Raw genomic sequence first — 16,831 nt, 5'->3', positions numbered from 1 at the left:
ATTTCCATTAGTATCGTAATCGTCGGTGAAATTTTTTTTCCCTATTTATAATTTACTTTTCTTTATTTTTCAAATCCTTCTTTGACAAATTATTTTCCCTGTGCACACTTCATTGTCATAACTTGAATTTTAAATTGATCGGCAATTTCAGCTAATAAAGTCGAGGATCCGACGGAAGCCCGTCTGGTCGGGACGAAGCATGAAGCAATAAAATGACAGACACCGACCAAAAGAAATATGCTGAGAATGAACAAATCTTTAAGACGTTTCGGCTTCGCTACTGAAGCCTTGTTCACAAAGGGTGGAAGGAAAGTTCATGTAAGCTTATGTATTCTTCAGCACATGACGTAGGCAGCGCGTGTTCGATATTTCAGCTAATGATCAACATAACATCTACAGAAATCTACTTGGCCTTCGCCAGGCCTCTGTAGTGGGTAAATATCAGCGTTAGGGAGCAAGAAGAAGAAGCGTGCAGAAATGGACCAGCTTGCAGAGTCTTCTGACGACTCTAAAGGCCCTTTGTTGCCCGAAAGTTCAGCGCCGAAGGAACCGAAGCAGGACAAGGAGGAAGTGACGCAAAAACCCGAAAGATCGAAGAACCTCCTAAATCAGCCAGCATCATACGCCGCGGCAGAATATCCGCCCACTAAGAAAAAGCGGCGCATGAGAAAACGCCGAAGCACCCTGAAACGCCGTAAGTCTCTGTCCCGCAGAGTGCTCACTAACTCGGGAGAGGATGTCGTGCCTCCTTCCGTGCGTTCGAGTTCCCCAAATCAGTCCAAAGGTAGAAAGAAACGTCGTGGCTTCCGGAAAGTCAAGCACAAGCCATCTTCGCCGGCAGAGGAACTTCAAGAAAGCTCCCACGAAAGACGCGCCACAAAAGACACTGGTAGAACTTCTCAAAAATCTAGAAACGAAGCTTCTCCGCTTTCAGAGGGAGACCAAGGTGTGTCACCTGCACGAGGCCAAGTACTAAAGGCAAGTCTGCTGGAAAGCAGTTATCAGGATCAACCAGACGCTACAAAACGTGTCGAAGTTGCATCGGCACCACAGGACTGCATTAAACAGAAAATAATTTTTCAGGGCAAGGGTGTGCCGCCGTCGATACTGCCAGCTCCCGACAAGGGCGTATCAAGCGACGAGTGCATTCGGAAGCCAACATACCTGAAACAAACACAGAAGGATTCAGCCTCTACTGGAGCTCGGTTGCCTCCGGCGCGGATGCAGCAGCAGGACGCTAATACGGGACAAGGGATACTACAGCCAGCCCACACCGATAGACCTGAGGTTGATGACGCGGCAGGTAAGCGCATATGTGTAAACAAAACCGTGTTATTTTCCTTTTTAAGCAAAACAATGGTTTATTTCTACTATATTTTTTTTTAGTTTGTAGGGAGGATTTAGAAAACTGATGTGCTGGCAGGAGCTGCTGCCTTCCCGTAAAATGAAACCGGACCAGAGCCCTCTCGCGCGTAGCTAGAAAACAGGGTTGGCATAACGCACCAGAGTAGTTGCTTGGTCTCGTTGTTAAACCTTTATTGATGCGACATTGGTGAAACTTCGGTGGAAAAAACAATGGTAAGAAACAATGATAGTCGTCTTTTCGCACGACTTTCATTGTTTCTCACCACCCAGTGATTACGGCCGGCCAATTCCTGCTGTTAGCGTAGTCTAAGCGGTTATCCAACCATGACGCAAAGCATGAAAAATTAACGTTAAAGTAGCACCGTTAAATAACGCAAGCCGAACTTTTAAATGTTCATCATAGTAGCAAGATTTCATTCAGACATTGCGCCAGTACCTTCTAGTTATGTGTTTCATGAGCGGTAAGAAGAGCGCTTACGTCCGTTTATGTATTTAAAATCAGAAACTCATATGTACAGTCTATAAATTTATTGCATCAGTCAAATGAAAATCATTTAGCCTCGTTTCTTGTATTTCTCCAAGGACACAATACACCATTTTGACCCATAAAGGCCAATGCAACGGAATTTTCAACCGCGTAGAAAGCTCAGTTTCAGATAAAATAGACATACAATAGCCGCTGTGGAAATTCTACATCTAGAAGCGGGAGTGGATGCTTCAGGAAACATTCGTAACTAACAAATATGCAGCCATTATCACTCGGTGGAACTGACGTATTTAGACCAAAGACTACCAGGGCCCCTGTCGTCTGCTTGCCTAACTTGAACCATTCTTGTGCATCAACGAAGAGGTCCCGCACGTCTGCTAGCCACATAGCTGCTAGCTCCTTCATGTGCTGTGCTGGCACCGTTCGGCGCCCTAAATGTTCATTTTACTGCATTATTTTCCGAGTCAGTGTCTGGTTGTCTAAGTTCGACGAGCAGAGCATCTATGCGTTCCACCTCTGCACGGTGATGAAGAGCTCATTGTGCTTACCAACCTAGTGGCGTGGACATAGTGGCGCATTTAACCTTAGACCCGGCATGCAACTAGCGCCACCTGTAGTAAAGGATGGTAAGTAGCTGAGGCTCAACGCAAATGACGCGTAAACTCAGGGTGCGTAACGTTTTGCCTGTTTCGCCATAGACAGACAGATTCACAAGAGCGGACAATCCCACAGAATCCATCATCATAACGAAAAGATTTATTGGTCTCTATTTACAGGTTCTTTGTCGGCAGTTCGTCAGGGTCTTGGGCACTCTTGACTGCGTTTAGCATGGGTGGGATCCTTTGTCCAGGGCTGCAACGGCCTCAGCTGCCCTGCATGCTCACTGCAGGAGACCGATTTGGTTCTCGCAGTAGTCGCTGGCCAGCAATATCTTTCACTGCTGCGCCCTTGAATTTATTATTCTCTGAACTGCTGTTATAAGCTGCAGCGTTCCCCTGTGGCGTGATACACGCACAAGGTGCGCTTTTGACAGCTTTCGGGGCAGTCAGCTGCGTATCTGGTGGGGTACTTTTTACTGAGTGGGTCTAAGCTGGGGAGGGTTCCTGTCTGCAGCTGTCTCCAATCAGTGGCTTCCAGCTTCGTCAGCTATTTATGTTGGGGAGGATATCGTATCCTTGTTCTCGTGTATGGGGAGGATATCATATCCTTGTTCGCGTGTAGTGTGCCATTAAAGCCGAGTATTAATACGGAACAGACGGTGGACTTTCGAGCATGGATTCTTTGGGCTCTTGGATTGTATACCCTCGAGCTATCCTGTCTACCTTTTCGTTGTCCGCTATTCATGCCAGTGGTCGAATTGACCGTCGCACACCAATCAACTAATATGAACAACTGAACCACATTTCCGGTTTCGGATGCGCGCAGTTTGAACATTGGCTAGTACGCAACTTATGTAACAGCGTGAAACGTAAGGAAAATACGATAGAGACCGAGTGAGTAAAGACGCTGACTTCCAACTGTTCATTCTACTGTCGATGCTATGTATATGTATGTATACGTAGCGCCTACAGGAAAGAAAGAAAAGAGATGGAAAGGAAAAGAACAATCGGCAGAGTGCACAAGGCAATATTGCGAAATGCCTAACCACCAACCATTTAAACACTTTAGCTGTTTTTGGGACAATCTAAGTGATGGCATGCTTACACACCCCTCTCCTTCGTGATATATATAGTGACCACTACCATAATGCCTCTGACGCACTGATTATTGTGTCGAGAAATAATTCCGCTCTTTTTGAACTCAGACACGCAATATAACTACTATTCTTTGCATAGTTATGTACTAATTTGATATTGCAGTTGATGCTCCGCCTTTTGGGCGAAACTGCGACTTTGTGCTTCTACTGTTCAACCGCGCGCTGTATTGGTGGGGAACCCTATTTTTATTCAGTAAACTAGATAGGATAAAAAGCCATCTTTAGAACCCTTCTTTGAAGCTGTCATTTGTGCAACGTGCAATTTCATAAATACACGCAAGACGTTTTGTGAAATGAGGAAATTTTATTTTCCTCTGTAAAAATGTCTGTTCTCGGCTTTTTTGTGCGTTCTTCCATTGTTGTGGCCCCATTGTTGTTCCTCACGACGCTCCGCCAGATGGCATCACCTCAAAAATGTAACTTAGAAGCATGTGTCATTTTGACTTTGTAGGAAAACTGCGTGTAGAGGTGGAACGTGCGAAAGTAGTGCACGGGGGACATTATGAACAAAGGTGATTCGATTTCGCCACCATGGCGTAAAATGCACCTGATGCATTTTACGCACCAAACAAAACCAAACAAAACCATACATTAAATATGACGAATAAATCTGATTTCCAAGAATTCCCCCATTGCCTAGCCCTATTTCCTGCTTTTTAAAAGCACAAGTACAAGGGCGACTGCGCTCTTTCGACAAATATTATACGACACAAATTGGCCTCAGCCGACGCGATAGCACGCCACTTATATATAGGAGGCCAGAACACAGGCTCCCAACCAGACCATACCAGACGCTCGCCTAATGCCTTCTTCGGGTACTCGATGTAAATGCTTGGCTGCAAAAGCCGTTTTCTGTTACTGGGAAGACGGTATTTTAAAGGTTCGGGCTTTTGAGCTCCTCAGCGTTATCTATTACGCGTTCTGCCGGCGCAAACAAAAAACTCCTCTGTTATCACGCCTGACAATCGCTCGTTGCATTTGCGACAAACGTGAATCCCGAAAGAATAATAATATTTGGGGTTTTACGTGCCAAAACCACTTCCTGATTATGAGGCACGCCGTAGTGGAGGACCCCGGAAATTTTGACCACCTGGGGTTCTTTAACGTGCACCTAAATCTAAGCACACGGGTGTTTTCGCATTTCGCCCCCATCGAAATGCGGCCGCCGTGGCCGGTATTCGATCCCGCGACCTCGTGCTCAGCAGCCCAACACCATAGCCACTGAGCAACCACGGCGGGTTACCGAAAGAAAGTAAATGTCCTTCTTTACTGGGGCGGGAAGAAAGCGTAACAAAATTTGCCCCGTAATATTCAATCAACGCAAAACTGATAGAAAACGTGAAAAACATGTCCGAGTAAGATTCTGTACACGTCAAACTGCTGCGCCGCAATGGCCGAGATGTCTTTCGCTAACTGAGTTAGAACGCCCGCAGCGGCCAGAGTCCCTAAGCTTAAATTGCTTGAAATGCAGCACTTGCTGTAAAACGAAATTCACCACTTTCCGTGGAGGGTGCGTCGAACAGCGGCAGCGAGCAGACGTGTCTGCACCGAGCTCTGCAATTTTCCTGCTTTTTTTTCAGAAAGGTGCCCCTATAGGCCGATAGTTTTATCACGAGTGGGTGCATGAGGTCTTACCGAACCCGTGGACACCATCCATGACCCGATACCACTGAAAATTTTCGGGTGAAAGTTCTTGGTTTGCTGAACCACGCCGACGGCCCGGCTAAGCCTAACAGCCTAGCACCGCAACGGCCGGAAAACTTCATTCTGCCGCCGCGCCCGACATGTAGTGCGTGGTGGAAGGTACCATCTTCTCGGAAGAGGAGAGCGCCAACGATTACAGGGCAGTCGCCCGGGTACTGAGCTCAAGAGAAGCGTCGGTGGGAGCTCCACCTAGGCTTAACCCGAGGGACGGCAGTGCTAATGATGTTGCCGCGCCAAAACACCAACCCCAGCTACGAAGACGAGCCCCGCTGCTAAGAATGTCGGCAGACGCTATCCACTTGGTAGGATGGCCAAAAGCACCAATCGACAAACTAAGATGCCACCATGGCAACTGTAGGACTCCATACTCAAGGCAGTTTCGCTGCCAGACCAACCGCCCTCCTCCAAAGACAAAGTGAAAGTTCTTCTCACGAACACTTTTAAGCCAAGCGTCGCGGATTACCAATGTGCGCAGACTTACTCCAAAATCACGTCGATCCCAATCGACGGTCGCGATATCGATGTTCACGTCTACGCACCTCCACCCGACGATGCGCTATGGCGCATTATGTTCCACGCATTCGATAAGTTCACTCATGAAGAGATTCTGCAGGACGTTCAAGCAAGCAATCCTAACCTTCTCGTCGTCGGGCAAAGAATGGGCACGACGAGACATGAAAAGTGAGCGCGATCAGAACACCGCGCTTACCAGAGGCATGCTGCCCCGCTGTAATTTCTACCACGAAGTCAACATTCACCTCTACCCTTTCTGCAACCGAGTAGAGGCATGCTACAACAGCCGAAAAGTGGAGCATCATACCGACGTATGCCCCCTGCCCAAGCATGACCACTGTACCCGCTACGGTGGCAATCGCCCTCTCCCTTTGCCACAAACCGAGTCCAAGTGCCAGACACGTTGCATATTGTGCAACGGACTGCACACCACCAACCACTCAAACTGTAAATACCGCTTTATAAAGAAGAAGATAACTTCCACCAAGAGCACGAAGCAAGCACAGGCATTAACTGCTTGGACATCTAAGAACACCATGACTCAACGGAGCTCAGTCCGCTGTGGCACTACTGGCAACTCCCATAGCCGCTCAACCTGCCGTGACCAATCTACCTCCTCCTCACCGCTGGCTCACAGGGGGCGACGGAGGGGCCCAGCAACGCCGAGCCAGTGGGTCCCGGTTCCCCACACGGCTCTTAAGACTTCGCTCGAGACCTCGCTCAAACCGAAGGTCTCCCTCGTATTCGACGACATTCACCACGACGGAGCGGTCTTGGTCGTCCAGCAGAGCTCCATCCAGAGAGGCGGCCTTCGCACCAACCTCTCAAGAAGGTGGCCTGAGAGCAAGGACACCCTGCCTCTATCATGGCGTCATCATAGGCCATTTCCCAGGTGAGGGTGTTGCTTGAGAGAACTCTTCCCTTCAAGACCAAATATCTTCCCAGCAGTCCCAGATTACAAAAAACCACCTACATCGAGACTAAAATAGACAGGGCATTTTCCTCTAACCAGCACTCACGAACACCTCCCCCACCTACGCAAACACAAGGACACGTTTCCCCTTCAACAAGCAACACGGCGTCGGAGCCAGTGACGGAATCATCAGCACAACTAGCACAGAACGCCGGCAAGCAGAAGGCGGCCACATTCAATGCATCCCTTCATGACCAAGCTAACATTATCACAGCCACTATTGCGGTGGTGACTCCTGCTATATATCCACTCCGGACAAAATTAGAAGCCAAATTTGATGCTCTCTTTAATGCGATTCAACAGGCCATTATGGATCCAAGCAACTTGTTTGCCACACTAAAAAGCTTTACAGAGGCCACGCTAGCCTATTTCGGCGTGCAGTTGGCCAAGAAACTCACCCCACCAGCAAGCCGCGCAGTCATTTCAAAGCCAGCCCCTACACCAATGACAACGTAACCCATCATGGCTCCCCGCCACTTCAAGTTAACAATTGGCTGGGGAACTGCAGCGAATACCGCAAGAAAGGAATCGGCCTGCAGCAGATAATTTAGCATATTCAGAATCATACCCAGTGACGAGATAAAGTCCCCTACGTCGTAACTTTACAAGAAACGAACGGCCACGTTAGACTCCCAAGTTCAAAATATTATAACCAATTAGTCTCACAACACCCCCGGCATGGCCATCCTGATACACAATGATCTCACAGCCCTGCAGCAGGAAATGGAAAGCAGCAGAATTCAACGTACGCTCATTGAAGTTCTACCCAAAAGGAGACAACAAGCTATTCATACTAAAGATATACACTTCACCCAAAGAAAGAGGAGCAGGTTTCCGACACATCTTTTGAAAATCATCTGGACTGGACAAAGATGCACAAATACTCATCACAGGAGTTTTCAACTCTTAACACCCAGGCTGGGGCTATCCCAAATCAGCCCCAAACGCCGTCAGGTTCTGAGAAGCCATCCAGGACTTAAGACTACCCGTTTTGGAAGACCCGGAACAAGAGACAACGCGGGTCCGAAACAGAGTGGGCCCAGGTACCTCGCTGGTCCTGATGCTTTGCTAAAACCTATCGGGCGCTCGATGGGAAAACACGGGTTTCTCAGCAGGCAGCGATCACTGCATCCTCTCCGCCGGCATTGAAACATCCACCATCAAAAGAAAGAAGACCACTACGCGAATGACGGAGTGGAAAAATTTCCGAAAAATGCGCCAAGAAGATGCACCCGACGCCATATCTGACATAAATGAATAGGTGGAGTCCATGAAGCACGACGTGACCACCGCAAAGCACGAGATGGAGCCCACTCAACAGCAGCCGGTGACTGATTCATGCGTCCTCCACATGTGGGAAGCACACGAATGCCTCATGTGCAGGTGGCGGCTTCAACGGCACGACAAGAAGTTTCGCCGTCATATCGATAAACTCAAACATGAAATTGGAGCCCAGAGCGCCGCGCTTGAAAGCCAACAATGGGGCCAAATTCGCAACAGCCGGAATGGCCAGATGGGTTATTAGAAAACGAGGCATCTCCTGTGTGACACCTCATTGACTCCGGCAGCTCCAAGTCAGCAGTACGCAAGCAACTCTAGCGTATATTCGACCAGTACCCGGGCATGCACCGACGAAGAGCTGATGGAGGAGCTCGCCAACTGGTACAGCAATACTTCCCACCAGAATCAAAAAAGAGCAGCACTAATCTTTCTTTCTCTATTTCCTTAAAGACCCCACATGGGAGTATTACACAAGGGGTGGGATTACAACAATAGTTAAAACAATATTAGTTAAGGTGAGAGAATCGCTGACACTTCTTCCCTATATGCAGATGAACTTGCGATGGCAGCAATGTAGTAAGGAAGGTCGTTCTAGTCTACACCTCGTTCTAAACCTAGTTCTACAACTTTGCATTTAGAAGGATTTAGTAGCATTAGCCCGTCATCATACCACTTTTGAATATTGTTTAGCTAATAGAACACGTCGTGCTCTGCCGCCTACAAAACTACGCGCAAGAGCACAACCTACTTTCCCCCACAATGCTGGGCTTCTCAGCTGATTTATTCACCTAGAATTGTGTCATCCAACTCCACCATGGTCTCCTAAGACCAGAGTGGCACAAGCACCAAAGCATTTGATAAAGTGAAGCACACTGCCATAGTAAACAGCTTGGCTGAGCTGCAACCGGGAGAACTCCCGTAAAATTACTTATAGGATTTCCCATCCAGCCGTACGGTCGAACTCTTGGTAAAGCAATCGACTCTCCGAACCGATCAGTCTTGGAGATTGCGTCACTGCTGAAGAAGTCGTTCTCTCGTTTCCTATTTAGCCTCGCAATGAATTCGCTACCACCCAAACTCGATGCGATACCCGCCCTGCGACACACCCTCTACGCCGACGAAATTGCGCTCTGGATGACTACGGGATCCAACGGAAAAATCAGAGAACCTACAGAACACAGCTGACACGGTCGTCCAGCACGAGGGTGACGCGGGTTTAGAGTGCTCGCAGAGCAAATCGGATATACTAATACTAATACTCCGGCCTCCAGACGGGCGCAAAATAAAGACGCCACTACCCTACATTAGCGTGTACGTCAGCGACACGGATATACTACACGTGGAGTGCATAAGGTTCCTGGGCCTTTCTGTAAAAAAGAATCACCACAACATTACAATGAACCGACTTATCATAGCGGTGAATCTGACGGTACACCAAACCGCCTGAGTGAGGGCAAGAAACCAAGGCATGAAGGAGAAGGAACTTCTCCAAATCATTCACTCCTTTGTCATCCCAAATCTAACCTACGCCCTTCCTTATATATATCTTCTCCAAACCAAAAGAGCTCAACTCGACCGCCTCATACGCAAATTTTACGAGGCAGCATTGGCACTCATCCATACCACCCGTACCGAGCACTTCCTACGCATGTAGTTACACAATACACTGAAAGGGCTTCTAGAAATACATCGCACGGCGCAGATTCATCGACTACAAGCAAGTAAGGTCCAGGACCAAATCGGGCACATAGTATCCATCCGCAAAGGGCAATAATCCTGCCACCATTATCGCCGATATAAGATAGAGATTCCTCATCAAGCCGCTGCCAAAGAACGTGCTGGCAAATCATCACGACAGCAGACGAAAAGCGAGAGCTCAAACCGTGCACAAACCCCACTGACCCAACTCCGAAGCAGCATACGTTGACACTGCTCGATACCACTTGCCAAGTAACACCGGCGCAGTCAGCGCAATTACCCTTGCCAAGATCAAAACTACAACAACCAATCTGCGCCCCGAGCTAGAAGTGCGGCCGGTTCTGTCCGTGCCCTCATCTCGGCGGAGGGAGACGAGGCAACCATTGCTCTCGCTGCAGCAACCGGATTCACCACCATAATAAGAGACTCAAAGGCCGCCATATTCAGTTTACGCGTACAGTCTTGACCACAGCCACGTTGCCATTACTGCACCCGCTACGCTACTCGCCACCGAACAAGATAGTGGAGAGCCCAAGCCGATTGAATAGATAAGGGTCGCGGCTCACGCAGGGAACCCTGGGAACGAGGCGGCCCACCAATGTGCTCGTCAACTTGTCTCTCACCAGGAGGGCCTGGAATCCGAGCCACTAACCTCATACCACGACAATGCACAACACTACAGCCTTGTAAGGCGGACAAAACCGTCACCTCGTCGCAAGTTCACCGAGGGACAAGAAGTCACCTGGGGCCGACTTCAAACGCACTCTTTTCCCAACCCACAAATATACACACACTTTTACTCTGGCCTGATAGACCCACACTGCTCACTGTGAGTTCACAGCCTCTTTTGATCATATTCTCTGGAACTGCTGGGAAAAGCCCTCCACCAGATCTCCTCGCCACTCCCTCCCCTGAAGCATAGGAAGCGATACTCCGGGACCTGAGCCTGAAGGCTCAAGTTTGAGCCATCTAAAAAGCCGAGAATATAGCTCAAAGGCATTGCCCGTAGCCAAACCTCCCTAAACCAAATTGATGAAATATAAAATGGTCTCCTCCCTCCCACCTTTCCGGCGTCGAATAGCGGAAGAGCGCCATAATGAAATGTAGCAGAAACGCAAAAAATATGCCGAAAGACCAAGAGACCAGAGCAATATAAAAAAAATACAAACGGGATGCGGGTTAGTAGAACCCTCATCTGCGCAGCCGGCCTCGCTAGCTTCGGTGGCGCGACCGGCACATGGCCTTTCATTGACGTGGCACGTCCGGCTCATGGCGTGGCACATGGCGCGCCAGGTATGCACCTGGCGTGTCACTGGGTTGTCGCTAGGTAACGCAAGAAAAATAAGTTGCGAGGTAACCTCCTTCACATTTTTTTGCATGTTTAGCGATAAATAATAAAAATAAACATTAACTTTATTTCTTTTTTTCCGATGCTCCTGTCCACAAACGGCGGATGTGAACACATGGCGCGATGTGTTTCCTTTTGCAGTTTTCGCCGAATGTCCGCTCTTGTTCACTCTCTATCTCTACAATTTCGCTCTCGCGGCATCGCATTCTGGCAATGTGTTCCACTGCAACTACTCCGTGGGAGCCACATCGCGCTCTCCTTCGTGTCAAATGAAGCATGCGGTAGAAACGACGTACAACGTGAAGGACAAGGGCTAGAGACACGACAAACATTGCGCTGATTTCTAACAATATTTTGTTGCGTTGCCACATGTATATATATACAAGAGAGGGCATGCGCAGAAAAATGAAAGGCGGTCACAAGGGGTGTTCTAACAGCAAGTTATTGTACTAAGGACATGGTCACGGGAAATAAAACGCACATTACTATTGCTATCTGTTGATATGCAGATTCGCTAGGCGTCAGCGCGATAGAGCGGACACTAACGCACAAACTACCCAGTTTTTTAATGAAGTCTGCTTTTAAAATTTACCGCGTGAGCGGGAAATTATAGAAGCAGATATTTATTATAGAAACCATATTTATACACGTCATGTGGCAACGCAATAAAATATTGTTGGAAGTAAGCGCAGTGCTCGTCCTCTCTCGCAGTCCTTGGCCTTCGCGCTGAACGTGGTCTTTCCATGAACTACCAACTAATCCAAGCAATCACCCTAGCAGCATGCAGTTCGTGCGGTCAGCGTGTCTGGCGCTATGTCAGAAAGACCTTTATTCGTTTACTTCGACGCGTCCATATATAGCGACGTGCGAAATGTTCCAAAGATGTTCCACCACTGCAAATGACGGCTTCAGATATCGCTCTTGAATACATCTGACCTTTCCTTTTCGTGCGGCATCGCTGCTTAGAGTACTTATTGTCATCCCGAGAAAGCGTCTGGCAAGCAGACCTTGCTCGGGTAAGTGAAAAAAATTAAAAATTAAATTATGGGGTTTTACGGGTCACTACCACTTTCTGATTATGAGGCACGCCGTAGTGGAGGACTCCGGAAATTTCGACCACCTCGGGTTCTTTAACGTGCACCTAAATCTATGTTCACAGGTATTTTCGCATTTCACCCCCATCGAAACGCGGCCGCCGTGGCCGCGATTCGATCCCGCGACTTGGTGCTCAGCAGCCCAACACAATAGCCACTGAGCAACCACGGCGGGTTCGGGTAAGTGACTGTGCTCGCCAAATGCCGTCTGTGCAGCTTCAAGTGGAGCTTACATGTTTTATGCGCATTCGCTGGTACACGTCCCACTTGCCTGTTCTGGCATAGAGAAACATACCTACGTAAAGATCGGACACTCGAGCCATTTCGCCCCGGGCAATTAAGGGTCTGACCACTCGCCAGGCGGCGTAGCGATATGCGCTTCCACTTCACCTCAAAGGTACACGGCTTATCATACGTCTGTGGTGTTACGTTCACGCATCCAGTTTCCATAGAGACGTTGCTGCTGCGCCAGTGGTATGCAGGTTGAGCTCACCGCACCTTGCTTTTCTACGCATCACCTTGCTCGCGCGGTAAGGTGTTTTGTTTTCTGACCAGAGATAGTTTTGCTTTTTTTCCGTTAAGAACATTGTCATCAAGACGTTTTTTATGCTAGGTGAGCGTATGTTGCACGTGTAATATAAAATATGAACCGTGGCATTCGTTTACCATGGAGCCACCCGTTTGTTTTTGCACGAATCTTTTCCGGAAGAGCATGTGCATTGCTTCAAATGCGTAATTTTCCAAAAGTCCCACGCATGGCCTTCCGTTTAAAGCACAGAATTGGTCATCTGTGGCTCAACCGTGCCATTACACGAACGTTTCATACGGCGCGGCTCGAGCAGTCTAATGCGCATTTGGGATCGTTTGTTTAAGGATCTTTACCTCATTGCAAATGCACGCTGCGCGCAGCTGACTCGGTTCGCAAGTGCCACTTTTACTTGACGAGCTGCTTGTCATAGATCGAACATTCCTTCATGTAGTTAGTGTCTGTCTGCGTCTATCTTTATCAAGTGTACAATCCACTATATTCTTCTGCCCAATTCCCTATATAAACAAGAAAAAATAAGCTTTCTGTGTGTGGAAACACTGCTTCCACACTTAATCACACTTATTGCGTGCAACTGAGATAAACGGCTCAGAAACAGCGAAAGAATTGCAATAAAGAGATCTCTGATCCCATTATTTTTTCACTCACAACGAGCTGACTCCGCCTTGCTGGTTCTTCGAGAAGCTTGGCGATTTTTCCAGCGAGATGGTTACGATCGGCGAGTTTATTACGTCTACTTGTACGGCATGCTTACAAATGAAATATTAAAGCTTTTGCGCCCCACAAGACACAACGAAGTTGAACATTTTTGCAGCCAAAGGTAAGCCAGAATTGAGAGCGTTACTATCGAAACCGAAATCAAACCAAATCTAAACTATGAGTTTACAATCTCGGAAAACGAAATTAGCAGTCTCCCCACCCGCTCGGGGCAATGGCGGCAATGCAGTAGCTGGCCCGCAGGGCCCTACGGGAGTGTCCGCTCTTTATGAATATATTTCTTTAAGGCTGCGGCTCGGTGGTACACGCTTGCGCCCTAAAAGCTGGGACACGGAAGATGTGTTCTGCCTTCTTCTGCCCAGCGTTCTGTGATGCACAGCCATCGCTCGTGTTTGAGTACGTGTTCCAGCACAAGAAGCCCACACAGCGCGTCGGCATTCTTTCCGCAGTTCAAATCATGTGCGCAGTGAAAAAGCACGTCGAGAGAAACGTCCATCAACTTGTAGATATTGAGCAAGCGATGCGAAACTCGAAGATCAGCCGCCGTGTACCCTTGTGGGACTTTCGCCATGTCCGTATCACTACTGCTCACCATCAGTGGAACGCGTTGTCGGTTTAGGCGCTTTTTGGAGGATGCTAATGAGGAAATAAGCATTATTTATTTATTTTATTTATTTATTTATTGATACTGTCAGCCCATGACGGGCTATTACAGGAGTGGATGTAACATACATAAACAGAAGTACATTAGTGCGATTGAACAATGCACTAAAAAAAATTTAAAAAATGAAGTAGCACTGCTGATATGAAACACATTAACAATATAAATACAGAGCACATTTTGACTTATTATGTCACAATATTACTACAGAACATCAGGGTGTATCAGGGTACATAAGACAATGTATTGCTTCCAAGAATGTATTAAGTGATTTTATTTGGACAATTGAGTCAGGCAAAGAGTTCCACTGCTGAATTGCCCTGGAAAAAAAACTATACCTGAAGCAGTCATTGTGCACTGTGGGAGGAGGTATATACATGCTGTGTCTGTGCCGTGATGTTTCCTGTGTCTTGATCTGGAAGTACTCGTCGTATCTTATTTTGACATGGTTATGAATTACTAAGAACAGGAATTTAAGCCTTTCATACTCCGTACGTTTTTGCAGAGGTGGAAGCTTTGCAAGTTTACACAATTCAGTCGGAGAGTGAAAACGGCGGTATTTATTAAATATAAACCTAGAAGTAAGACGCTGGACCTTCTCTAGTTTTAGACAGTTACTTTGGGTGTAGGGATCCCATACTATTTTTGCGTATTCAATTATAGGCCTTAGCAAGGTTTTGTAAGCTATAATTTTAATTTCAGGGGAGGCACAGTGCAGGTTACGTCTCAGCCCCCACAATACTTTGTTAGCTTTTGCGCAAAGCTCATATACATGAAGATTCCAACGCAAGTCGGGTGTAAATATAAGACCTAGGTATTTATGTTGTTTAACTCGAGCAAGCTCATGACCGTTGAGACTGTATGAGAAATTTAAGATATTCTTTTTTCTAGAGATGGACATAAAAACCGATTTAGTTGGGTTAAGCTGCATTTGGCACCGATCACACCAGTCCTTAGTTTTCTGTAAGTTAAGCTTAAGGTCGGCCTGATCACCTGGTGACTCTATTCTCTTGTACAATATGCAGTCGTCGGCAAACATTCTTATTTGGGTAGTGATGTCATTTGGCAGATCATTTATAAAAACTAAGAATAAAAGGGGCCCTAAGACACTACCCTGGGGTACCCCAGATACCACGGGAGATAAACTAGATTGCTGATGTCCCAATTGAACATATTGTTCTCTATGTTCAAGGTAGGAAGTGAACCACCGCGTAAGAGAAGAATTTTTGAAAGTAACACTAATTTTAAGTAAAAGCTTTTTGTGGGACACCTTGTCGAAGGCCTTTGCAAAGTCTAAGAATATTATATCAGTTTGGCCGCGGGCATTAATTGTGCTAGAAAGGTCATGCACAAGCTCAATAAGCTGAGTGACGGTGGACAAACCTTTGCAAAAGCCATGTTGACCTGGAAAAAGTAATTTATGTTCATCTAAATAGGTGAGCAGATGCTTTGACACAATGTGTTCTAGTATTTTAGAACAGGTGCTCGTGAGCGATATCGGTCGGTAGTTGCTAGTGCCAGAGGTTGGGCCACCTTTATGTATGGGCACAATTTTTGCGCGCTTCCAGGCAGTGGGAAACGAGCCACTGGAAATGGATGATTGAAAAATTAGTGTTAAAAACTTGGATGTCCATTCGGCATATCTATAAAGGAATTCATTGGGGATTTCATCAGGACCGGGACTTTTTTTTATATTAACGTGAAGTAAGAGATTGAAAACGCCCTCTTCTGTAATCTTGATATTCTGAATAGGAAGTCTGTCTGCATAATCATTGATGGTAGGCAAAATACCGTCATCGATGGTAAAAACTGAGGAAAAGAAGGAGTTAAATGCCTCCGCTTGGTCCTGGCTACTTTTGTCTGTGGCCATGCTACACGACTTAGCCGTTGGATTCAAGTACCTCCAAAACTTATCTGGGGCTTCTTTGAGAAATCGTTTCAGTGTTGAGTTATAAAAGTTATCTTTAGACGTCTTCAGGTTATGCCGGAGCTTTTTACCTAAAAGATGAATGTCATGTTTCTGTTCGATACTAGGACGGAGGGTGCAAGCCTTTCGCATACGTTTAAGTTTTCTTTTTGTGTGTATTATTTCCCGAGTTACCCAGGGGTTTCTTTTTCCTACACGTTTAGAACGTTCAGGAATGAAATGTTGTATGCAAAATGTTGTCATATCATGGAAAAATTTCCATAGTTCCTCAGTAGTACCAGATGATCTGCACAACTCCAAAAAAGAATAATATGACTGCTCCAGATGTTCCAGTATTGCCAGGTCATTGGCGGCTTTGAAGTTTGGAATCAGGAGTTTCTCGTTCTCGCGCATGAGATTGGCACACACCTCTAGTGACATCATAACCATTTTATGATCAGAGAGACCTTCAACAATTTCACACATGTTAACAAATGGGAGCAACCAACCAGATAAGAATATTAAATCAAGGATTGAGGAAGTAGTTGGACCCACGCACGTACAAGCTGAGACGATCTGAGATAAGTCATAACAGAAAGCGATCTCCAGTAGTTGTTCACAATTAGGGACGTCATTTCCCTCTGCACAAAAGGTCGACCAATTAATTCCAGGAAGGTTGAAGTCTCCTAGTAAAATAATATTGTCTTCATGCTTTAGGTGTGCGTCCATAAAGCTTCTCAGTTTAATGAGCACATTCACTGGAGAGTTTGGTGGTCTGTAT

This window comes from Dermacentor variabilis, chromosome 7, assembly GCF_050947875.1.
Source record: "Dermacentor variabilis isolate Ectoservices chromosome 7, ASM5094787v1, whole genome shotgun sequence".
NCBI classification, from domain to species: domain Eukaryota; kingdom Metazoa; phylum Arthropoda; class Arachnida; order Ixodida; family Ixodidae; genus Dermacentor; species Dermacentor variabilis.
Note: the sequence above shows the minus strand (reverse complement) of the source record.